This window comes from Bos mutus, chromosome 19 (genome assembly GCF_027580195.1).
Source record: "Bos mutus isolate GX-2022 chromosome 19, NWIPB_WYAK_1.1, whole genome shotgun sequence".
Taxonomy (NCBI): Eukaryota; Metazoa; Chordata; class Mammalia; order Artiodactyla; family Bovidae; genus Bos; species Bos mutus.
Genome location: NC_091635.1, coordinates 20,928,507 through 20,952,311, shown reverse-complemented (window position 1 = coordinate 20,952,311; position 23,805 = coordinate 20,928,507). Strand labels below are relative to the sequence as shown.

At 54.2% G+C, this 23,805-nt stretch overlaps 1 protein-coding gene across 8 annotated transcripts in view; it reads left to right on the top strand.

The window, feature by feature from the left end:
• Nucleotides 1-586: 586 nt before the first annotated feature.
• Nucleotides 587-23,805, top strand: part of EPN2 (epsin 2) — a 52,731-nt gene continuing 29,512 nt past the window's right edge. For 6 of the 8 annotated variants that reach the window (XM_070389602.1, XM_070389601.1, XM_070389600.1 and 3 more), the window contains exon 1: nt 587-743. The gene's annotated coding sequence lies outside the window, so the exon portion shown is untranslated. Of the gene's footprint in view, nt 744-1,318; nt 1,342-21,720; nt 21,876-23,805 lie in introns of those variants that run through there. The other 2 variants (XM_070389595.1, XM_070389594.1) reach the window with 2 other exon arrangements.

Here is a 23,805-nt window from a genome sequence, read left to right as displayed (position 1 = left end):
GGGGTCGCTAAGAGTCTGACACGACTGAGCGACTTCACTTTCACTTTTCACTTTCATGCATTGGAGAAGGCAATGGCAACCCATTCCAGTGTTCTTGCCTGGAGAATCCCAGGGACGGGGGAGCCTGGTGGGCTGCCGTCTATGGGGTCGCACAGAGTCGGACACGACTGAAGCGACTTAGCAGCAGCAGCAGCAGCAGTGAAGGTTGCCGTGTGCGTGGGTTCGGGGTGAATTTGCCACGGTTTGTGCAGTGGTGTGGGGTCGTTGGCACGCGTGCGTAGGTTTTGGGTGTTGTTTAGAGTATTGGGGCGTGGGCTGTGGGGTGTGGTGGGAAGGCTGGGTAGTCTGCGTGGGGTCGTGGGTATCCGAGGGAGGTCGCGGGGTCAGAGAAAGTGAAGCCTGGGTTGGCTGGGACCCTGGCCCGCGGGCGCGGGGCGGGGCCAGACGGTAGGGGGCGGGGCCGTGCGGGACTTGGGCCGTGCGGAAGGGCGGGCCCTCGGGGCACGGGGCGGGGCCGGACGGCAGGGGGCGGGGCCTTTCGGGACCTGGGCCGGGCAGAGGGGAGGGGCCGGCGGGCGCGCGCACGCAGCCGGCGCGCCCCCTCCCGGCCGCCATGTTGGCTGGTGTGTGGGTGTCAAACCGAGCTGGAAGCGGCTGTGACTCTTCGGGCTCCAGTCGCTCCCGCCTCCTCAGCTCTACTGGAGGCCGCAGCCGCGCACCCGGGTCGGCCCGGAGGAGCGCAGGTGAGCCGGGGCCTCGGGGCTCGGGGGCCGGAGCGGACCGAGGGCGCGGACCCTGCCCCTCCCCAGAGCGCCCCCAGAGCGCAGCTCCCCCTACCACCTCCCGGAGTATACACCCCTCAGTCTCAGTCGGGTCTGTACCTCAGGCCGGATCTCCTCTTACCCAACAGGCCCCGCCCCACGGGCTGGAGCACGGCCCCTCCCCGTCTGGGTCCTCATTCCTCTGCAGGGACCCCCCCCCCCCACCGCGCCCCACCGCGCCCCACCGCCTTTCCCTCAGGGAGCTCTTCCTTTGGTATCCTCGGAGCCCCGGGCTTCCCGCGCCCTCCGCAGCTCCGGGAGCCCGTCCAGGCCTCGCCGTCCACCTTTCCGCTGGACCCACCCTGCCCCTCCTCCCCGGGCGGGGCGCCCCCGCCCTCGTCCAGGTGCCGGCCGCCCCCCTTTGGGCTGCCACGGGCCCCCTCCCCTCCGCAGGGACCGGGCTCGCCCTCCCTACCCCACGGCACAGCGGGGACGGGGGTGGCGGAGCCAGGCTCCAGCTGCCTTTTGTTCCGCGTGGGATGGAGAGACCCCGCCCCGCGGTCCTGCCGGGCTGGTCGAGGTGGGTGAAGGGGTGCGTGGAGCCGCCTCTTCCAGAGGACCCTTCGTCTCTCTCCCCGTGGGGCGGCTCCCGGGAGCCTAGCGCCTTGGGAGAGGCCAGCCCTTCCGAGAGGAGTCCGTGCCAACAGGTTTTTGTTTGCAACCTGGAGTTGGCCCGGTGGCTTTGCCGCGGGGAGAGGGGAGGACAGCTCGCTGTCCCCAGAAATCCCGGCAGGGGCCTGTGGAAACCCATTTCTCCGCCCATGGGCTCCGTCTGGGGCCCTTCGCCCTTTAGCTGCCCTGGGGACGCGTCGGAGCCTGTGCTGGAAAGAGGATGGGTTTATCCACCTTGAGGGTTCAGATGGGGAAACTGAGGCCCAGGGAGAGGCACTGGGTCATGCGGTGATGCAGCGTCGGTGCCGGAACTAGAAGCTTGGGCTCTCTGGGATATTTTAGAATTTTTTTTTTAGAGAGATGTTCAGGGTTATCCCTCTTCTCTTTTTAACATTCACTAAGAACTTGAACAGAAAAAGGTGAGAAGTAGTTGTTCCTTTCCACCTCCAGGAGGAGCTTAAAATGATTGAAAAAAGGTGAATTTTAATTTTTAATTGTCTTTGTCCTCTTCCAATTATGTAAGATAATGAAGATTTGGCAGAAAACTTGTGCATCTTGTAGCTCTATCTACGGATGTTAGGTGCTAACAGATCGTATGCTGAATCCTGCTCAGCAGGGATTGAATTTGCACTGATAATTAAGTTTTCATCTGTATTTACATTAACATCCAAAGGGCCTACAGGTTGTTCCTGAGTGATGCTCATTCCAGCGATTGTGTTTGCTGGACAGGTGATTGTGTCAGAGTCTGCCAAGATCTCATTTCTTATTTATCTGAATTAAAAAAAAATCTGTACTGTATTTTTACATTTTGAAAGCTTTTTTGCTTCTTTAGTTTTAATATTGCGTCAGTCATCCTTACCAGTCTTGCTGAGTTCTTCTTTTGGAAGCACTGGATGAGTTGCATGCATGCTCAGTTGCTCACTTGTTTCCAGCCCTTTGTGACCCCATGGACCCCTTTGCTCCTCTGTCCATGGAGTTTTCCAGGCAAGAATACTGGAGTGGGTTGCCATTTCCTTCTCCAGGGGATTTTCCCGACCCAGGTATTGAACCTGGGTCTCCTGCACTGGCAGGCAGATTCTTTAACACTGAGCCACCAGGGAAGCCCACTGGATGAGTTGTTGTTCAGTTGCTAAGTCGTGTCCTACGTTTTTCGACCCCATGGACTACAGCAGGCCAGGCTGTCCTCCACTGTCCTGGAGGAGTTACTGGCTGTTGAAGAGTTTGGTAAAGTGCTGATTAGAGTGAGGCACGATCCAGGACTGCATCCCACCAGCCCCCCGGCCAGGAGCGTGTTTGGGTTGTGCTGTGGGGTGTACTGATCTCGGTTTACACAGGCTTCTTGCCTCCCTGTGCCTGGTGGATGGGGTGCTCTGGGGAGACCTCTCTTCCAGCAGGGTGTGTGACTCCAAGCATGTGCCTGGGGTGTGAAGAAATGTAAGACTCGCGTGATGAAAGCTAGCATGGTGTGTACAGTCTTGAAAACTGCCCCATCCTCTATGGAAATCCTCTCTAGAAATGCAGGTGACTCTCTGTGTAACTGTCTTCCATGACAAGACATGGGTTTCCTGAGTGTTTGGATTCTGATAAGAGCCCTGCAAAAGTAGTTGAGAATTGCTTGTGTCGCTGATTTATTTTATTTTTTTTTAATATTTATTTGGCTACACCAGGTGTTAGTTATGGCATGCGGGATCTAGTTCCCTGACCAGGGATCGAACCCAGGCCCCCTGCATTGGGAGTGTGGAGTCTTAGCAACTGGACCACTAGGGAAGTCTCTGATTTATTTCAATGGCTTGACTTTTCCCGAACCTAAGGAGTGGGCATTTATAATAATAATAATAATTGTTTCAGTTTTATTAGGAAGAGTAGCAGCATTTACTTCTTTGTGGCCTGAAGTGCTGAAGGATTTTTACGCACAGGGCTGCTGTTTTCACTTTCTAGGGAAGCGCCTTTTAAGTTTTCAAAGCTCTCTGGCAGCTGTTCTCCCCCTTCCCCAGAACCTTCCTGGTGAATTGGTGGGTGTGGAGAACTGTGGCTGTTGTTTCATGGCTGAGGATCTGTTGACCCTGAGCCTTGGAGAAATCAAAGGGCTTGGATTTGGGAGATTGAGAATCTGTTGTTTCATGGCTGAGGATCTATTGACTCTGAGCCTTGGAGAAATCAAAGGGCTTGGATTTGGGAGATTGAGGTTGGGGAGGATGTGAGGAATTATCTAGTCCTACCCTGCTTTTGTTTGCTGGGCTCTCAGTTCAAGCGTTCTACTTAAACAGGTCTTCCGGGATTTCCCTGGTGCTGTTGTGGTTGAGAACCCGCTTTGCAAGGCAGAGGATGTGGGTTTGATCCCTGGTCGGTGAACTAAGGTCCCACGTGCTGCAGAGCAACTTAGCCCATGAGCCACAACTGAGACCCGATGCAGCCAAATAATATATTTTAAAAAAGAACAAAGATTTTCGTTCAGTGTAGCATGAAATGTGAATAAGGAGTCCTGGGCTGTGGGCAGCAGGGAACAAGCTTATCCATCCCCACTGCAGGATCCATGGTTCTGTCTTGCTCTTGCCAGAACTGCTGCTGTTGGTCCAGTAGTCCTGTGCCAGTCAAGTGGGTGTTATCCCCCTTCTACAGGTGAGGAAACTGAGGCCCAAGAGCGTAAGTCTTGTGCTCAAGGTCATGCAGCCAGTAGGTGATGGGGCTGAATTTAGACAGGTGTGTTGACTCCCCAGATGTTCTGATGCCTTAATATCATCTGAGAAACTGAGTCCTGGGGTGAAGAGACTTGTTCTAAACCCAGCTGTGAGTTGGTGGAGGACTGAATACCACGGGGTGACCTGATTATCAGGATTGCTGAGGTGGGAGAGTACGTTTGGCTTTGCCAGATGCATTGTGAAATGTCTGTTTGTCTCCATCTGTTGAGTTTTTGAAAATTGACAAGCTTTCTGATAAGTTCCTTAATGGAATTTTCTTTGGTCTTAATTAAGTTTGTTCAAGGTGTCTAAAAATAGACGCTTGAAAAGCAAACACAGTGAAGTAAGTGTCCATGCGGCTGAGAGGGTGTGTTGAGTAGCCTCTATCCACTGGCTTGTTTGACCGCACCTACCTTCTAGATTCTTGATGGCTTGAAATGCAAAGTTGTTCCAGCAGACTCTTGTTGAACATAATTCCCCTCTGTCTTCACATCCACATACAACACAGGGGTTGCCACCCTATCTCGAGTAGAAAAACAGGCCCAGAGAGATTAAGTAACCTTTGAGGAGCTAACCCAGCCAGGAGTCAAACCCAGGCCTGTGTGGTTCCTAAAGCTGGGTGCTTCCTACTCCACCAGCCCCTGCAGAACACCCCACATGATGAGTGCTCATTTCTGTTATAGGACACACTTGTAACCTGAAAACCACCACATTTATTTAGAGGGCTGGGAATTGTGAGCAAGGAGATGTGTGTCTTTTTCTGACTTTAGTGTCTGTGAAGAAATTGAGGTTTGAATGGACTGTTTGAACTGATAGAGGCTGAATTTTGGCTTCGGATTTAGAGAATGGCCTGGCTCTTTTGAGCAGATCCTCAGCACTGTGACAATCCCCTGCGTGCATGGGATTCCTTCTGGTGACTCAGCCCGGCGCACCCAGGTGCTGGGGCTGCGTTATGCCTTCCTGTGGGCCCTGATCTGGGTGGAGCGTGCCAGCCCTCTGGAGACAGAGCAGGCAGCCGTGTCCCTTACCTGGTTGAAGTGGTGGTTGGAACTGTGCACAGAGGCTGTCAGGGAACGGACCCCGTCCGCTTCCTGGCACATGGATCGTGAATGGAGTCAGGAGAATCAGGCTCGGCTTGAGTGGTGACTGCCCATTCAGGCTCAAGCATGATATGGGTTTAAAAGCATCTATAATTCATCACTTCTGAGTGCAGGCTTCATCCTTCCTGTCACTCCCCCTTCTTAAGGAAGAGTAAGCTTCACAGAACAGGGCTCCGTAGCTGAGGACACCAAATGGCACAGGCAGTTTGGCTACAGAGGCCATGCGACAGCTTTGGAATCAGGTGTGGGTACAGATTGGCCTCCTGGCTGGATGGATTTGGGCACTTTAATCACTGAGCTTTGCTTTCCTTGTCTCTGAAGAGGCCAGTAATAACCACTGCAGATAGAAGAGTGGTCTTCCTCAGCCACTGGTGCATATTAGCATCGCTCAGAGGGTGGGGCGGGTCCTGCCCCCAGAGTTTCTGACCCAGTAGATTTGGAGTGAGGCCTGAAAATGGGCTTTTTCAGCCAGTTACTAGGTGTTCTCTGATGCTGCTTGTTCTGGGGCCAGATTGGAAATGCAGGCCCACAGGACAGACGGGAAGGCCAGTGAGGAGTCTGCCCTGGCTGGCTGTGCCGGAGAGTCACCAGCAGCAGGTCCTTGCTGCCTCCCAAGTGCTCTGAGTGAGATGGTGGCATGACGCTTGGGAACGGAATTTGGTTTCTCAAAGTGATGTTTTCATTTGTTCTTACGTGATTATAATTTGACCTGTGGTCACAGCACGATGACTCTGTGGGTTAGTCAGGATGTTGTCCGTAAACGAAGGGAACGTAAACGTCAGTGCTGTTCGAAGAGGCAGTTTAAGTCCAGAATCCTGTTTGAAAAGCTGGTTCTTCATTCCCACACGTCAAGCAAGATGTTCGCTGTCAAGGCTCTTGAGAAATGCAGCTGAGAAAGGGCAGGGGGCGTGGCATTGGACAGGAGCAAACTCCCACCGGGCTGTTGGGGGTGGCCTCTGGTGTTAATGGAAGTTGCTCCTCCCTCCAGCAGTTCAGAGTGATTTCATAGTCTTTGGTGTTTACAGTTGGGAAGGAAAATTTTTTTGTCTCCAGTAGTAATGATCAGCTTGTCCGTCAAAACCAGACACGTGGGTGTGTGTGAGCCCTGCCGATCTTTGAGTGTCTCCTTTGTGCCTGGCCCCGTGCGACTCCTTCAGGAGTCCCTCCACAGGGCGCAGGGATCCTCCAAGACCCGTCACTACTTCTCCTTTCGCCTGTGCAGAAACTAAGTCTCAGAGGGGCTCAGCAGCTGACCTCAGGCCACACAGCCAGTCATTGCCCAGCTGAAGACTGCTGCCACCGTGTCAGATTGAAAACCACAGTGTCTCCGTGGCCTTGCCCTGCAGCCGTCGCAGGTGTGCCCACTGCCTCAGCGTGCCTCACAGCAGCCCGGGGGCAGGCGCTTCACAGGGGAGCAGAGCTGGGGCTTGGAGGAGTTGGGCTTGCTCATGGGCACCCACCCGCTGCTGGCAGGACCTGAATCCTCCCCTCCCTGCCAAGAGGTGCAGAAGTCAATTCTGAGACCCAGAGCTGCCTGGGTGTGTAGAGCAGGAACCTGGGGGGAGCCTGGCTGGAGCGGTGGGAGGAAGTCTGTGTGGCTGGTAATTGGTTTTGTGCTCATAAAGCTATGCTAAAGTAATCGCCCAAATTGCCCTTGGAGAGAAGGGGCTTTTTTTTTTTTGACTCTGTGATCCTGAAACTGCACATTCGTTCTGTAAACATAGCACATGGGAGTTTAGGACTAAAAAATGGTCTGGTAATGCATACCGAAAAACTTGGTAGTTTTAAAATGTTGCATATAAATAAAAATATGATGCTTCACCTTCCTCAGTAGGCAGTTCACATATGCCTTCTAGCACATGGGTCATTTTTCTGGTCCTACCTCCCATGGGTGAGGAGGCTGGGGTGTGATCACTTTCCCAAGGTTTGAAAACTGCCCGAAGCTCCCAAGCCAAGGGGTGATAAACAGCTATGTGTCAGTACCTGCCCTGTGCTCTTGGGAGGCCCTGGAGGTTTGGACTCCAGTTGGTTGTTTTGTAAACTCTCTAAGACTCTGGGGTGAATACATCCTGAGAGCTAAAGGTTGCTAGCTAGAGTCTGTCCCCTTCTCTATGTCTGCCTACCCCAAGGTTGTGGCAATCAAGGAATGATGATGGGCTGAAAAGTTCACATTTTTACTTGAAAGTATGTCCTCCCTGAGTGCCTGTTTGATACTCAGAGCTGCCATGGGGTATACTGGGAAATTAATGATCAGAGAAATAGCTTTTAGGCCACTTTCTGAGAGGCAGTCGGTTGAGGCAGAAATATGGGTGTCAAGTCAGGGCGGTTCCATGACCATAGGGCCAATATCTGAGGGCAGCCTGCCGGAGTGCCGCACAGGGTCTCTGAGGTCAGAGCTGGGTGTTTGTGAGAAGCCATGGCTCCGCCACCACTAAAGAAAACTGTTAGTGAGGCAGAAGCTGGTTTGTTGAGTTGTGATTTTGATTCTTGGTCAGGAAATGAAGAGTGGAGAAAAGTCTGGAAGAGTCAGGGAGAGGACAGGATCACAGCTGGACGTGGCTGGACAGGGAGCCAGAAGGCAGAAGGGGGGCAGGTGCCTGGCGGGGGTGTGGCGTGTGTGTGGAGGAGGCTATGGAAGCAGCCCTGCCGGGCAGATGCCTCCTGAGAGCAGGGAGCACTGGGTGGCCACTAGCTCCAGTGGGGCTGCGGCCTTGGGGTTCCAGTGTTGGGGGCGCCCTCTGGCAGGGCCTGCAGTGTGGCTTAGTTCCTGTGGGTGAGGGCCTGGCCAGGCTGCCTTCACCGGACTGGATGGGTCCTAGTTCCAGAGCCAGCCCCAGGGTGTGTGTCAGGATGAAGAGGCCGGAGTCCTGCTCTGTGGAGGGGGCTCCTTGGGGCCTTCTTGCTGCCTAGGAAGGTGGCTGTCAATGCCCTTGGAGCCTGCAGTTCGTATTGTTGGCTGCACCTGCAGGTCACGTGGCCTGAAAGCTTTTCAGAATGCCTGTAATGGGGCTGCACCCCAGACCGTGGTGAGGGAGCCAGTCATGTTTTCAGAAGTGCTTTAGAGCACTCTGATTGTGTATGTGGGCTGCGAGGCTGGAGCCAGAGGGAGCCGGAAGCCTTTGCAGTCACGAGGTGTGGGGTGCTGGGACCCTGAGCTCCTGTCAGCTGCTGTGGATGGTTTGGGAGGGAGAGAGGGGAGGGGGCAGGTTAGGGGAGTTGTGCCAGAGGAGGACGGTTGGGTGACCACCTGGCTGCAGAGGTTTGCCTTTCAGTCACCCCGGGGAAAGCGGGCTGGGTTAGCGGAGTCAGCAAGGTGAGAGCAGGAGAAGAGACTGTAGTGCAGCAGAAGAGACTCTGGCCCAGCTGTTTGGTGACCTCCTTCAGCCTGGCTCTCAGCCACGTCAGTGCAACTGACACCGCCGGGCCAGCCTGGAAGCCAGGTTCCTTCCTGCATCCCTAACTGTGATGACCACAGCAGACACTGCTTGTAAAATGTAGAACTACACTTCTGAAAAGTAATTATAGTAGCCTGGAGAATCCCAGGGATGGGGGAGCCAGTGGGCTGCCATCTGTGGGGTCGCACAAAGTTGGACACGACTGAAGCGACTTAGCAGCAGCAGCAGCAGCTGTAATTTAGAACTCCTTATTTAGGTAGATGCACTTTATTGATTAAAGGTCAGAAATAAGGTTTTACCTGGTGTATTTAACACATACCACAATATCATCATTTATGGTATTTCCAGAAAAAAGTAGTTTTCAGTCCAGTTTATTCAGTTTTTAATGTTTACTGAACACACGTGTTATACACTGTAGGTTAGGAATACATACATGATAAGATGTAAGTTCCTAGGAGGGAAAGATTAGGAGGTTGTGATTAATATATACACACCACTATATATAAAATAGGGCTTCCCAGGTGGCACAGTGGTAAAGAATATGCCATCAATGCAGGAGATGCAAGAGACGTGGGTTTAATCCTTGGGTCCGGAAGATCCCCTGGAGTAGGAAATGGCAACCTGCTCCAGTATTCTCGCTTGGAAAATTCTATGGACAGAGGAACCTGGCAGGCTACAGTACAGTCCGTGGGGTTGCAAAGAATTAGACACAACTGATCATGCACACACACACAAATATATATATATATATATATATGTACACACACACACACATACATAAAATAGATAGCCAACAAGGACCTACTGTATAGAACAGGGAACAATACTCAGTATTTTGTAGTAACCTATAAGGGAGAATAATCTTCAAAAGTATACACACACACTACTGAGTCACTGTGCTGTGTATCTGAAATTAACACTGTGTTGTGAATCAGTGTTGTAAATATTCTAGTTTAAAAACAAAGGATGTAAATTCCTGCCTTTAAGCAGCTGATGATCTGCGGAGAGCGGCTCCTGATGTGGGACAGGTAGTGTCAACTCCGAGAGAGAGACGTTAGAAAGGGTGGGCAGATGCTGAGAACGAACTTGGGTGTCAGAGAGGAGATGGTACGTAAGCAGAATCTTGAAGGAAAAGTGGGAGTTCTGAGGGGCAGAGGACCCCAAGCAGCAGGAACAGGCCACGAGGAGCCGTGGGTGAGATGTCAGGCTCCCTGAGCCGGGAGGGTGTGGAGGAGGCAGGCCGGGGCGTGCGCGGAGGCCCCCATCAGCCTGGAGTCCACCCTGGTTCTCATATGGCTTTGGTGGCAGGGGGCACCCGGTGCTCCCCCTGACCTCTGATCTGAGCAGCTCTGGTCCCTCTGAGCGTGGGGAGCTGGAAAGAGCTCCTGTGAGAAGAGGTCCTCTGCTGTTTGAGACAGACTGAAGTGATGTCACTGCTGTGGTGTGTGGGCATACCCTGGGGTGACTGGGAGCGGGTGCTGGAGGCTTCCCTGGGAACCTGGAATGCCCACACTCCTTTCTTTTGTCGCAGAAGGTGGGGGTGGAGGGGGCTCTCGGCTGCCCCTCCTCTCTGCGAAGCTGGTTCCTTGGGTCCAGGCGGGGCGGGGCAGTGCTCCTGCCTAGTGAGCAGGTCCCTGGGGAGAGGACTCCTGACAGCCAAGCGGCTATGTTCTCTAGAACCCATGGAGCCCTGTGTGACGACATTGTCGGGGCGAGGGGTCGAGCCCTTAGCTCAGGGCATGTGTGAGCAGCTGCCGTGTGCCAGACTTGGACCTGGGCACCCCCCACGTGCACCAGGCAGAAGTGGTCCATGGGTCCCATCCAGCCCGCCGGTACTTTTCGTTTGGGTTGTTGGTGCCTCGTTTTCAAGATTGAACTTGGTTGCTGTATTGGTTTCCTATGGCTGCTGTAACAAATTACCACCCACACATGGCTTAAAGCAACAGGGTTCTGCAAGTCTAGTCCATGTGGCTCTTTGGGTGTAGGCAGGGCTGGCTCTTCTGGAGGCTCTGAGGAGCTCTGTCCCCTGCCTTCTCCAGCGCCTTGCCTTGAGGTCCCTCCTCTTCAGAGCCAGCAGCTATAGTCCCGTCCCTCTCCCACTGTGCCCTCTGATACGGCTTGCCTGCCCCCACTAGTACTTTAAGGTCCTTTGTGGTTACATGGAGCCCCCTGGATAATCCAGGGTCCTCTTCCCTATTTTAAGGTCATCTGATTAGAGACCTTAATCGCATCTGCTGCTGTAATTCCCCTTTGCCATCCATCCAGGATTAGGATGAGGGCATCTTTGGGAGGCCATTATTCGGTCTACCCCAGATGCCAACATGAAAATCAGGAGATCTTACATAGCAATCCAGACTTGCGGCTTCATTGACAAATCAGAACACTTGGCAGCCGGGGCCTGCCCCGTTGCCTGGCAACCCTGGGTCAGCGCCAGGGTCGGCGCCATCTCTGGGTGAGGTTGCGTGCTCCAGCTCCTCACAGCCCCCACCCCTCCCGTGGTGTCCACTCACCTCCCTTTGTGGCCTGGGCCCTGCTCTGGGGACTCACAGCCTTCCACGGAGTCCTGTGGTGGCAGGTGCCTGCTCAGGATGGTGGAGCTTCCTGCCTCCGTCTTCTGTGTCCCTATGAGACCCCCCTCCCCCACCTCCAGATCTCTGTCCTCTCCATGCCTCCCTGCTGACCCAGGCTCCATGCTCCAGAGCCTTTCTGGTGCTCTTCTTGGTGGTGGTGCTTTTTTTTTTTTTTTTTTTTACCATAACTCCTTGTCTCCTGTCCCTTCTTTCCATCCTGGTACCTTCCATCTTACATCTTGCATTGGCATCTGTGAGAAGCAAGTCTTTCTAGTACACCGTTAGAGCAGTGCCCATTGAGTCAGGACCACACAGCAGTGTTTTGTTGAACACCTGCTGTGTGCTACATGCTCCCCTAGACTCTGGGAATGCGACAGGGGTGGGTGGAGGGAGATACCTGCCTTGCCTCCCCTGCACACCTAGTTCTGGAAGAGGGAGCAGGGACAGGTGAGCTGGCAGTTAGTTGCAGCATCAGCTCCTCCTGCCTCTCGGGAGGGAGGCTCTGGCAGCGTCCTGTTCCTGGACCCTAGCCCAGAGGTGAGCTCCGTCTGGTGTGCTGGGGCTCTGGAAGAGGCACTTGGGTGACTGATCCCCGTATTTGCAGACATTGCCGGGACTCCAGCTGATGGCTGAATTTGGGACAGGCATTTTGGAGGGCCCTTAGTTAGCATTAGCAGCGTGAGAGACCAGGCCAGACACCTCTGTGCGCTGCTGCCCGGTGGCCTGGCCTGGGACTCTGGTTATTTTCGAGGAGCCCTTTGTATGGCTGCTTGTGGCCAGGTCTGCCTCCAGGTGACCCTGTGCTCTGGGGCTCAGGTGGAGGACACCTGGTTGAGCCCCTGGAATTTGACAGCTTAGAGGCATCTAGTTCTTTTATCTACACAGAATACTATCCAGCAGGTCAGAGATCTTTGGAAACTTGCTTGAAAACAGAGTAAGACTTATCATTATGGAGGGTTTCCAGCTTATAAAAATAGAATAGTTCAGCTTGACTGTTTTAATCTAGGCTCTTCTCCCTCCCCTACCAGATTATTTCAAACCAAATCCGAGACTTGACTTTGTTGATAAGTGCTTCAATGTGTATTGCTCACAGATGTGGACTCTTTGGGAACTTATTTTTAAATAAGGACTGACCACCAGCGGTCCTAATTCTGAAGTTCATACTCTCTGGGTTCAAAGCTGGGTTTTTTCAGTGGTAGCATAACAGTCATCTTTATACAAAATCTTGATGTGGGTTAAATTTTATTAGCACTTCTATTAAGGCAAAACAATGAGAGTTCAGCTATCTTAATTATTATTTTTTTTTTATAAAATGACATAAAATTTACCATGGACCTGAGTTTGAGCAAACTCTGGGAGATAGTGAAGGACAGGGAAGCCTGGCATGCTGCAGTCCATGGAATCACAAAGAGCTGGACACAACTGAACAACTGCTGCTGCTGCTAAGTCACTTCAGTCGTGTCCAACTCTGTGTGACCCCATAGACAGCAGCCTACTAGGCTCCCCCATCCCTGGGATTCTCCAGGCAAGAACACTGGAGTGGGTTGCCATTTCCTTCTTCAATGCATGAAAGTGAAAAGTGAAAGTGAAGTAGCTCAGTCATCCGACTCTCAGCGACCCCATGGACTGCAGCCTACCAGGCTCCTCTGTCCATGGGATTCTCCAGGCAAGAGTACTGGAGTGGGGTGCCATTGCCTTCTCCGAACTGAACAACAGCAGCAACCATTTTAAAGTGTAAGTACTCAGCGGCATTCATCACATTCATGGTGTTGTACAGTCTCACCTCTTTCTGGTTCCCAAGCTGGTCTCATCACACCCTGAGGAGACCTGCACCCATCAGCAGCCGCTGCTCCCCTCCCCACCCCGGCATCCATGGATTTGCCTGTGCTGGGCAGTTGACATGAATGGAACCATGTGGCCCACGGCCTTCTGTGACTGGTTTCTTCCCGTTGGCATCCTGTCTTCCAGAGTCACCCCCATGGTCGAGTGTCAGTGCTTCATGCCTTTTATGGCTGAATGATATTCCGTCATGTGGACAGACCACAGTTTGTTCATCTGTTGATGGATACTTGGTTTGTTTCCACTTTGGCAGCTGTGAGTAGTTGCGGCTTTAACTTGTCAATGCTTAATTTGAAACGTGGTGATATGGTGTGTGGATCAAAAAGAAAATGTCACCTGTGAGGGAGCAGGAAGGTGCCTTACTCTTGGCTCCATTGGTTTTTACACACACATTTAAAGATGCTCGCTGCTGAGTGGGACACACGTACTACAGAAGCGCACTGTGCAGAGCATCCCCCTCAGGGCACCCAGGCCCACATGGCTGCTGTCTGCCTCTGGGGGCCATGAGGCCCTCCCAGCAGGCTGCTGACCAAGGACAGGCCCTGCCCTTCCCAACCTGAACAGCCACAGCCATGGGTCTGGGGGTGGATGGTGGCGAGGGGATGATCTCTCATATTCTCTTGGAGCCATCAGTACACGGGTGGATGCCTTTCCTTGCTTTCCCCAGTGAGACGGTCAGAGTCAGTTCCCTTGTGGCTTCATGACTGCATGCTGAGTTCAGGATGGCTGGTTAGATACACGGCTGTCAGCTGGACCATGAAATTATTCGGGAGCATGGCGTAGATGTGGGCGTTGATTTCTGGTAGGAGTTTATTTCCAGTGAAGAGTCAGTAGCAGCCCAACTGCTGACTGTAGGTCAAGGGCTGCCATGGGGATGCAGAGCGGCCCTTGTCCACTTCATAGGGGTCTGGTCCTGGTGTTGGGAGCACGTTTCATCTATGTCATGCTGTGTGTCCCCTTATGAGGACATGAGGGTGGGGTTCATCTCAGGCCCCAGGACAAGGAGAAGCTTCTTCTGTGACTCTGTTCTGTTTTGTCTGTAGACAGTGTGAGTCATCTTTGCTTTGGCCACCAGGAAGCTCAGCTCAGAGCCAGTCTCTTGTCCTAACTCTGGTGTGGTCTGCACTTGGGTTCTAACCTTGCTTTCTGGCCCTGCTTTTTTTTCCTCCCCCTTCCGTTTCCCTGTTGCCTGGGTTTCTTCATTCACTTGCCATTCGCCGTGTCTCCTGGCTTCCTCTGAGCCAGTGATTCTCAAATGCTGTGCCCCCATCACCTTTGGTTCTAATTTTTCTGGGTGGGGCTTGAGCATAAGTAAGTTCCTGAAGCTTGCCAGAGATCCCAGCACAGATCCCCCTCACAGGCGGGGGTTGTGAGCCACTGCTGTTGGCCATTTCCCTTCTTTTTAGCGACAAGGTAGGAAACATAGGCCTCCATAGGAAGGATGGAGTTGGGGAGGACAGCCGATGCAAAGGTGGCCTGAGCTCAGAGAAGCAGCAGGTGGATCATGTAGCTCCTGGTGGCCTTCTTGCTGGTGGAACCAGCAGGAGCTCTCCTTGGCCAGCCTGCAGAGGCCTCACCTCCTGGACAGACCGGGGATGAGTGGCTGTAGAGTTTGCTCTGAGGGCTTTGGGCCTGCCTGATGGGAGCGCGGCTGTGTGACAACGTCCCCGGGCTGTCCAGGACCCGAGCCTGTGTGTGGGGCCCAGTCAGGCTGCCATTTGCTATGGAATGCAGTTCTAGAGAAGACCAGTGGATAAGAAGGCATTCATAACCGGGTCTTTGCAACTCATCTGACCCTGCCTGTGTGTTAAAGGAGCACTCTCCCTGCTCTAATTGAGAGAAGGAATAAATTATGACTGAAAATATGTTCCTTCTTGATTTAAAAAAAATATTATTTATTGGCAGGAGAGTAAAGTAAGTAGCGTAAGAAATCACCATGTAACCGGACTGCAAGGTGTTAGGTAGATGTTAATATTTGATGAAAGAGAAACAAATGTTTTCTTTAAACAACAAAACCAAACCCTTTATTATTTCTTCCCTCTCTCTCCCTCTTCTCAGGTTTTTTTCATTAGGTTCTTTTGACTTTGAGCAAGAATCTTGGTAACTTTTTCCCCTCTTCACCATCTGATTATCCGTAGTTTTTCCAAAAACTAAAGCCAGCTCTGATAAAACATACACGCTGACCGAGCATCTTCAGGCTGGTTCTTCTCTGTGCTACGTCTCTGGGGAATGTTGATGATGCCTGTCTTAATGGTAATGAAAGAAAATGTGGGAAGTTCATGAAAGTAGGAAGGGCCAAGCTGGCACTAGCCTTGTCACTGTCACTGCGGTTAATGTTTTGGTGTATTTTCTCTAAGTTGTTTGTTTAGTGCCCAGGGGTCTTTGTGGCCTGTGTGGCCATCGCAGGCTGGCACAGAGCTCTCCCTCAGTGGCTGAGCTGGGAAGAGCTCAGCTGCCTCCTGTGGTTTGTCCCCCGCTTCCTTGCTGTGGGTGCGGGGTCTTGTGGCTGAGAGCACTGCTGGGGGCGAGGCTGCGGAGTGAGGGGCTTATTCAGCAGTTGGATGTGGAGGAGGAGGAGGAGACCCTGACAGGGAGGCTGTAGCGGGTGCTGGGATGGGGCGTGTAGGCAGGGTGGCCTGCAGGGAGGCAGACTTTGGGGCTGAACAGTGGAGCAGAAGACTGCTGGCTCTGCGAGCCTCAGAGACTGTGGAGCGGGCGGCGCCCCCCCGGGCAGAGTCAGCTGTGACTTTCGGGGCTCAGGTTGCCCTTTACCATGTAGTACAGGGGGTGGCATTCTCCCAGGGCCAGGTGCCTGGGTGCTGGATCTTCGAAACCTTCCCTTCTGGGCTGGAGTGGCGTCCGGCCTGTCATCCTGGGTTTCTGAAGAAACCTCCTCCCTCACTGAGGTCAGGTTGGTTTATGATGAGGTGGTCGTGGGTGGTTTATGCCTCTCCTTTCTGGAGGCTATAAAAGAGAAGGCAGGCCCCAGAAGAGAAAGCAGGCCGTTCTTCAGGAACATCTTTGCTTGGGGCTAACCAGCTCCCTCTGTTCCAGTTCAGGCTGTGGGTTCACAGGTCACTTTGGGGTGACCCACGACACGTCAGTGCTGAGTGAGTTCCCTCTGGGGCCCTTGGTGTGGATGTGCTTGTGCCTAGCCTGAGCCTCTGTGAGCAGCTCTGTCATGCTGGGGAGGGGTCCCCACTTCCCTGCCTGCCTGGCTGGTTACAGGCACCTCCGGGAAGGAGGTGCTGGCCTCCCCTGAGCCTGTGCGTCCTGTGATGGCGGTGGGCCTGGTGTGTGTTAGGGGGGTGTTCGGGGGTCTGCATCAGTGATGTGTGGCGTTGCTCTGCTAGCCACTGGATGGTGAAGAAATCCATGTGGTAGACCCCTAAAGGCCTTTGGGAGGAAAGAAAAAGAAATTGGGTTAAAACTAGGAGGAGGGGAACAAATATTGTCTTCTTTAAAAGGAAGAAACTTCATTGGCATACTGCTTCTGAATCAAGCTCTCAGAAATAAAAGATGTTTAAAAACCTGTGCCATTGAGGCTCACAGGATGTAACCTGGAATCCTTCCCCCAAGGCCTCCCGCCTTGCAGGTGGTGATGTGGAAGGGGCCAAGCACAGTGCCCGATGAACTGGCGACTTCTGAGCATCCAGTCACTTGAGAGAGAAAGTCCCAGGCCAGTGCAGCTGGCCTCTGAGGGCCTGTCCATCTCCCCGCAGCTCCACGTCTCTCTGTGTCTCACTGAGGCCAGGGGAGGGCCCGGCAGGAGGGTCCAGTTTTGTTGCTGGCCTGCAGGGCGGCCCCAAGTGGCCCTCTCTGTGCCTGCTTTCCTTCTTGTTAAGGCTGTATGGGTATACCACGTTTTGTTCATCTGTGAAGGGAAGCTCTTCTCACTGGCTGGCTTTTAGGAGCGATGTTGCTGTGAACTCCAGGGCCACGTGTGTGCTTGGGCACCTCATCCTTTCTCTTTGGCGGAGACACAGGCCTCCACCACCCCCACACACACATGCCGCGGGGAACGGGCCTCTGAGGTGCTGGACGCAGAACGTCACACCTCCCTTCTGCCAGTTTTACCGGCTAGGGCCGTGGCTGATCCCTGAGGAGCGGGGAACACAGTTCTGTTACAGGCCCAGGAGGCGGTGGACTGGAAGTCCTTGGTGCATAGAAATGATGACCACAGAGGGGGAGTGGGCATTCTGGGCACAGGGGAGGGGTCACTGCAAGGTGGGGCTCCCAGGTGCAAATTACCTGCCACTGGTAGGCCCGCCTTGGAAGCTGGTTGGTGGAGAGACTATGAGTCCTCCAGGGAGCAGCTTAGAACATGTGGTGGTCTTCAAGGAAGGACCCGGGAGCCTCGTGTAAGTTATGTTCGGGTCCTGAGGCTGAGGAGCTGGCACTGCGCCTCCTCGGCGGGCACTGCCTCGCTCACCCTCTCTCCTCTCCTGTGAAGTGCTTCCCTTGCAGGCTGGGGCACACAGTAAGCCATCAGTAAATTCAGCGGCCACCTCGGTGAGTTTGGCCAGCAGCAGCCGAGCCTGCGGCCGGTGAGTGAGCGGGCCGGCCTCCCCAGGTTTGACTGTCTTCCTGTGAAGCACAGGTGTGCCGAAGGACCCGGTCCTCCCCCTGGTCGTCCCTGGGCTGACCGAGGGAGCAGGAGGCTGGTGGCCAGTGAGGCAAGGAAACACTTCTTTCTCTAAAGTGGAGTGTTTACTGGGCAGATCTGCGTGTGCACTGTCATCCGCACTGGAAACTCACTCCTGCATTATTATTTTCCTCAGCAAAGTAGGACAAAGGCAATGTAAATGTTGTTTGGAGAGAAGTATTTGGCTAATGGAGATAAAGCTAAAAGGAAAATAACAACTTTAACTTCTTTTTGGTTTTTGTGTTTTGACATTCAGCAGCATACTTCTAATCTTTTAAGAATTAAAAAAATTACATGGTATGCCAGCCGTGGTTTGTTTCTGCTTGTTAACTTTAGTGTGAAATTGACTCAGTGCCGCCTTGCCAGACGAGGGCCTCTCCAGTCCTGCTTTTCTCCTGGGTGGGGGAGGTGCTCAGCGGGACCGAAGAGGGTGTGGCAGAGGCCTGTGAGCAGCCGTGGGCCCCGCAGGAGTGAAGGGTCTCCCCTCCATCCACTCAGATCCTTCATGGGGTCATCTGTAGGCTTCCAAGGCTGCTGCTGCCATTTTCCTGAGGAGGAAACAGATTAGTGAGCTGACGAAAACGTGGTGTGGGGGCAGCTCTCTCTCCACTCCAACTCATGGTAGTTTTTACCCCCAGCAGCATCACAGCCCATGTTTCCACACCCCGTGAGACGTTGGGGGCCCTGGACTTGGGCATCGGGTGAGGGTGTGAGGAGCAGCCGAGGCTGGGGCAGTGTGGGAGCAGGTGGGGTTGAGTCACTCCTTCCTGGGGCAGCTGTGTGCCCGGCTCAGCGCCAGGCCCTGTGAGGCAGCCCCAGTGTGCAGACAGTCGGGGCCTCTGTCCAGAGGCCGTGGGAGGAAGCGGGGAGAGAAGGGGGAGGCCGGAAGCGCAGGTGGCCTGCAGGGCAGCCGCAGCAGGTGGGGGGTGCTCTGCAAGGCTGGCTGGAGGTGGGGGGGCGGTGATGGGCTTGGTGCTGTGCCACAGAGACCGGCCCCGTGCAGCAGGTCTGGAGGGCCGAGGGCCCCACACTGGGTGTTGGAGCTGTTTGTTGGCATAACCAGGCAGAGAAGTCACAGCCCTCCCAGCCTGAGGCTTGGCTCCTGCTGCCTCCTCTGGACTCTGCATCCCTGTTGGTTGGCATCATGCCCTGAATCCCCTCAGCTCCTCTCTCCTACACCACAGGATGGTTCTCCTGTGTCTCCACCCCTCTCCTGGCCCTTCTTGGACGTCACTGATGGCCACTCACCCCCTTCTGACTTGTGCTCCATGCCCACTCTCCTGGGCTCCCCCCAGCGCCCACCGCAGCCCTTGGCACAGCTGCCTCGGCTGTCTCTGCTCTCTGTGCTGGTCCTGCCAGCACCTCCAGCTTCATTGTCTTCATAGTTGTACGGTCTCCTTCCTTCTCCTGAAGCAGGCACACTCTCCCCACCTTGACATCCTGTGTCCCTGCCATTCTGGTGCAGCCAGGCACTGTGGTATGGGCGTCTGCCTGCTTACTGCCCTCCCCCTCCCCCGCCCCCCCCAGTCCGCCTGCTGTGACTCCATCAGGACTGCAGGAGCCCCGCCTCCGCTGCGCTGCTTCTCTGTCCCCAGACTTGCAAACCCACTCCAGTAGCTTCAGCTGCGGCAGTGTTTCTTAAAATAATGTTAAGTGGAAGCCGTTGAATGTTACTCATCTTAGAGAGTTTTTTATCGTCAGAATGCCGTGGTATCTTTGGTGGTTCCTTTGAAAGTGAAGCTGAGAGCTGCCAGGTGACCCAGCAGCCCTCTTCCTCGGTACCTGTCCAGGCGAGCTGAGCACACACATCCACATAAAAACTCATACGCAGAGTTCACAGCAGCATTGTGCATAAAGGCCAATAATGGAAACAATCCAGGTGTCTGGCTGATCAGTGGGTACATAAATGTGGTCTGTCCATACGAGAGAAAATTACCACAAAAAGGAGTGAAGTACTGATAAACGCAATATAAGCGAACCTTTAGAATACTCTGAGTGAAAGGAGCCGGACATAAAAGGCACATACTGCGTGGTTTTGCGTGAAGTGTCCAGAGTAGGTGAGTTCACAGAGACAGAAGGCAGCGTGCTAGGGGCTGGTGAGTGGAGGAGTGGGTAGTGATGGCCGATGACAGGGTCTCCCGGGGATGCAAACGTCCACTGCAGTGACTGTTACCCAACACTGTGCCTGTATGCTAAGTCACTCACTTGTCTCTGACTCTCTTGCAACCCCAAGGACTGTAGCCCGCCAGGCTCCTCTGTCCATGGGATTCTCCAGGCAAGAATACTGGAGGGGGTTGCCACGCCCTCCTCCAGGGGGTCTTCCCAACTCAGGGATCAAGCCCACGTTTCTTATGTGTCCTGCATTGGCAGGCAGGTTCTTTACCACTAGTGCCGCCTGGGAAGCCCATGCAACACTGTGAGGATCCTAAGCTGTGAGTGTGAATTGCCTACTTTAAAATGGTGAATTTCGTCTTAATGAAAACAAATAGAAAGACCTCCTCTGCCCAAATGCCATAGCATGATACCTGATTTCATGTATGTGATTACTTAATGCAGGTATTTGAATTTAGAAGTAAATTGATTTAGGGACTTCCCTGGTGGTCTAGCGGAGAAGGCGATGGCACCCCACTCCAGTACTCTTGCCTGGAAAATCCCATGCATGGAGGTGCCTGGTAGGCTGCAGTCCATGGGGTCACGAAGAGTCGGATACGACTGAGCGACTTCACTTTCACACATTGGAGAAGGAAATGACAACTCACTCCAGTCTTCTTGCCTGGAGAATCCCAGGGATGGGGGCACCTGGTGGGCTGCCATCTATGGGGTCGCATAGAGTCGGTCACGACTGAAGCAACTTAGCAGCAGCAGCAGCAGCAGCAGCAGCAGCAGCTGGTGGTCTAGTGGTTAGGACTCTGTGCTTCCACTGCCATGGCCCAACTCAGTCCCTGGTTAGGAATGAAGATCCCACAAGCTGAGTGTGGCCAAAAACAAAGTAGATGGATTTGAAGAAAAATATTAAGCGTACAATAACGCAGCTTATATTAAGAATTAAAGAGGAGGATTCCTAACACAGCGCTTGGCATGTCAGAAGTACCCTGTGAGTGTTAACCATATGACTCTTACTTGGAGGGTTTGACAGAGATCTGGAAGGGGAATAATGAATCAGCAGATCCAGATTCCTCAGTGCATGAGGCCCCCAAACCCGCCCCCCGCCTCACCACCTCTTCCCCTCATGCCCATGGCTCCCTTGTGCCCCGATCCTCCTGCAGCCCTGCCCCAGGGGCACAGGTTTCCCACCGGCTGTCCCCACCTAGGTAGGGGCGGGGGCTGCGTCCTGGGCTTCCCCATAGGCATCATTCCTTGTATGTCCAACGTGTGAAAAGTATTGGCTAAACCCTCTGTCTGCGCTGTGACAAGGAAATGATGTTACAAGAGAGAACAGCAAGAACATTTGTAAAATGCCATGCAGACGTCGCCGTGTGCCTTGCAGAGCAGCAGCTCTGCTCCCGGAACAGGGTCTAGAAGCCTTGGTGCACGAGTCTCGGGGACTCTTGCACACACCAGCACTGTTCACGATGGCAAGAAGGTGAAGTGGGCTCAGGTGTCCCCGGACAGACGAGGGGGTGGGTGTCGGTGAACACAGGCGCTGTCACATGGCAGGGACACACAGCAGCGCAGACGAGTCTCAGAGCCTCAGTATCGACACCGGCAGATTGTGGTGGTTGGATGATGTCAATGGTAAGACCATCTTCTTTCTTAAAAACCGTGGGATCACGGAGCTCAGAACCCAAGCTGTTTGCGGGGTTGGGTGGGGAAGGGGTCTGGGTGACAGGGGCGCGTCATCTGTGCCCACATGGGGCTGGTGTGTACTCGTGTGTGCCCAGCAGCACGTACATCATAAAAATGTAAGAGGACAGAGTGGTGGCTGGAAGACCTTCTCTGGGCTGACGCTGACATTTGAGAGTCCAGTCAGCGGTGCAGAGTAAATAAAATCCTGGGAACATATCCAGCAGAGGAGGAAGGAGGGAAGTCGTATTTTTATTCTGAACCAAAAGAGGAAGTTTACCTTTCGGCTCTGAGACTGGTTTTTTTCCTGGTGGTACTTCAGATGACGGCTGTTCTTAAAGGAGTAATCAGAGCTCTCGGGTTGTTCTAGCCCATGTGGCTGCTTCAGCAGAAGACGCAGCAGTCACCGAAGAGGTCCTGTTTCTTAAAAGTGTGAGTTCTGATGGGCTGGAGTCGTCTTGGAGTCTCTGATGCGCAGGCTTCCACCTGCCAGCTTTCCTCCTGTTCCCGTCTGTGGGGCCTGACGCTTTCCAGGGCAGTGCTTTCTGGGAAGAACCTTAAAGACCTCTCCTTGGTGGGCCACGTTGGAAGGCGCTGGGAATGCCAGGGGCCTATCCCAGGACAGCACCACAGCGCCTGGGCCTCATGTCCGCACGCGGTCAGGGGCTGGCCCTTTAGCTCCAGCGTCTGGGCTCCTGCCTGCTTGGCTTGCAGAGCTGGAGACGGGCTGAGCAGGGGCAGGAGGGTGGTTATTTCTGTCCTGTCTCACTGCCTGTTTAGCACCTGACAGGAGGGCCCTTCAAAGCCTCTGGATTCAGGGAGGAAGGATTCACTATTCTCATGGTAGTGTGGGGTTTATCTGAAGCTAAACAGATGAGATGAAGAGGATAGGACCAGAAGCCAGAGGTCTGGGAGCAAGTCCTGGTCCCACCACATGCTGGCATGTGGCTCAGGCCAGTTTCTTACCCTCTCTGCGCCCAACTTCCTCACCTGCAAATTCTTACTGAGGTTCAGTGAGCAGACGCTCTGGCATGCAGTCAGAGCTGTTAGGATTCTCCAGCGTCTGTTGAGAGAGCCTGTGCTATTTTCAGTTTCTATTCTGAGCCTGTTCTTTCGGGTGACTGCTGGCATCAGAGAGTTAGCACATCTGAGGCCTTGTTGGGAATGCCAGCCACACAGGAGAGGACTGGGCCCGGGTGTGACGGTCAGGAAGGGGCTTGGGGATGATGCCACCTGCCTGACCAGGAGGGGCCTTCTGCCCAGCATGTTCTGCCTGGGCCCTGCTGCTTCTGTAGGTGTGTCCCCTGCCCTGGACTGTGTCCCCAGGCTGCCCTCGGGGTGCTGCTGAGAAACATCCTCAGAGACACACTCTGGGAGGACGCAGGTGTCTGAACCTGTGTCACTCAGTGCTGAGCAGCGGCTGTCCCCACCTCATCACCTGGTCTGCTCCTGAGCCCAGGCTGGTGGGGTGGCAGGGCTCTGCTGCCCGTGGGACTGCCTGGGTACTATTGGCTGACATGGCTCATCCACCCCTGCCCTCAGGTTCTTCGTTGTGAACTCTTAACCACGTGGAGTGGTTTTATATGTTCACTGAGCAGAGTGGCTGCTCTGACTCCAGCGACAGAGCCCTGAGGGAGACTGCTGGGGGACTGGCCCAGATGAGCCCCGTGTCTGAGGGGGAGGGGGTGGGGTGCTGTCTGCCTTGTTCAGTTTCCCTCTGTTCCCACTCACTCAGCCCGCGTCAGAGGAGCCTGTGCTGAGGACACGTGGTGGAGATGGGCAAGCAGCAACTGGGATGAGCAGGAAGGTGTCCCACATGAAGAGGTTCTGCCCACAGTGGGAGTTGGTGACTTGAGAGAGTGATCGTGGTCCCCAGATCTCAACTGACAGGAAAGAGCCAGTGGGACAGTGCTGGGGGAGGCCACGGGCAGGGGAGCAGACCGTGCCTGGGACCGGGAGAGTGCCAGGGGGCGAGGGTGCACCCGTGCTGGCCCTGGAGGAGGTCACCTTCCGGGTGTGCCGTCTTCTGGGCTCTGGTGCCCCCCGCACCGCCTGGGGTGGGCTGCAAGGACCTCAGCCACACTCCCCAAAGCCCACGGGAGCCCTTTGTGCCAGGCTGGTCTGCATTTACACTGCCCGGAGGTGCCTGTCCTCACCTGCGGGCTTCCTCTGGGCAGCATCTTGAGCTCCTGAGAGAGCAGCGACGGGTGGCTGCTGTGCCTGAACACAGGCCTGTGTGGTCCACAGCTCCCCCTCCCCCGGCTTCCCCTCTCCTGCTGGCTCCTCAGGACGTGGCCACAGCCCAGCACTCAGCGCCACCACAGTGACCAGCCAGGTCTAAATTAAGCATGAATCCCTGGGA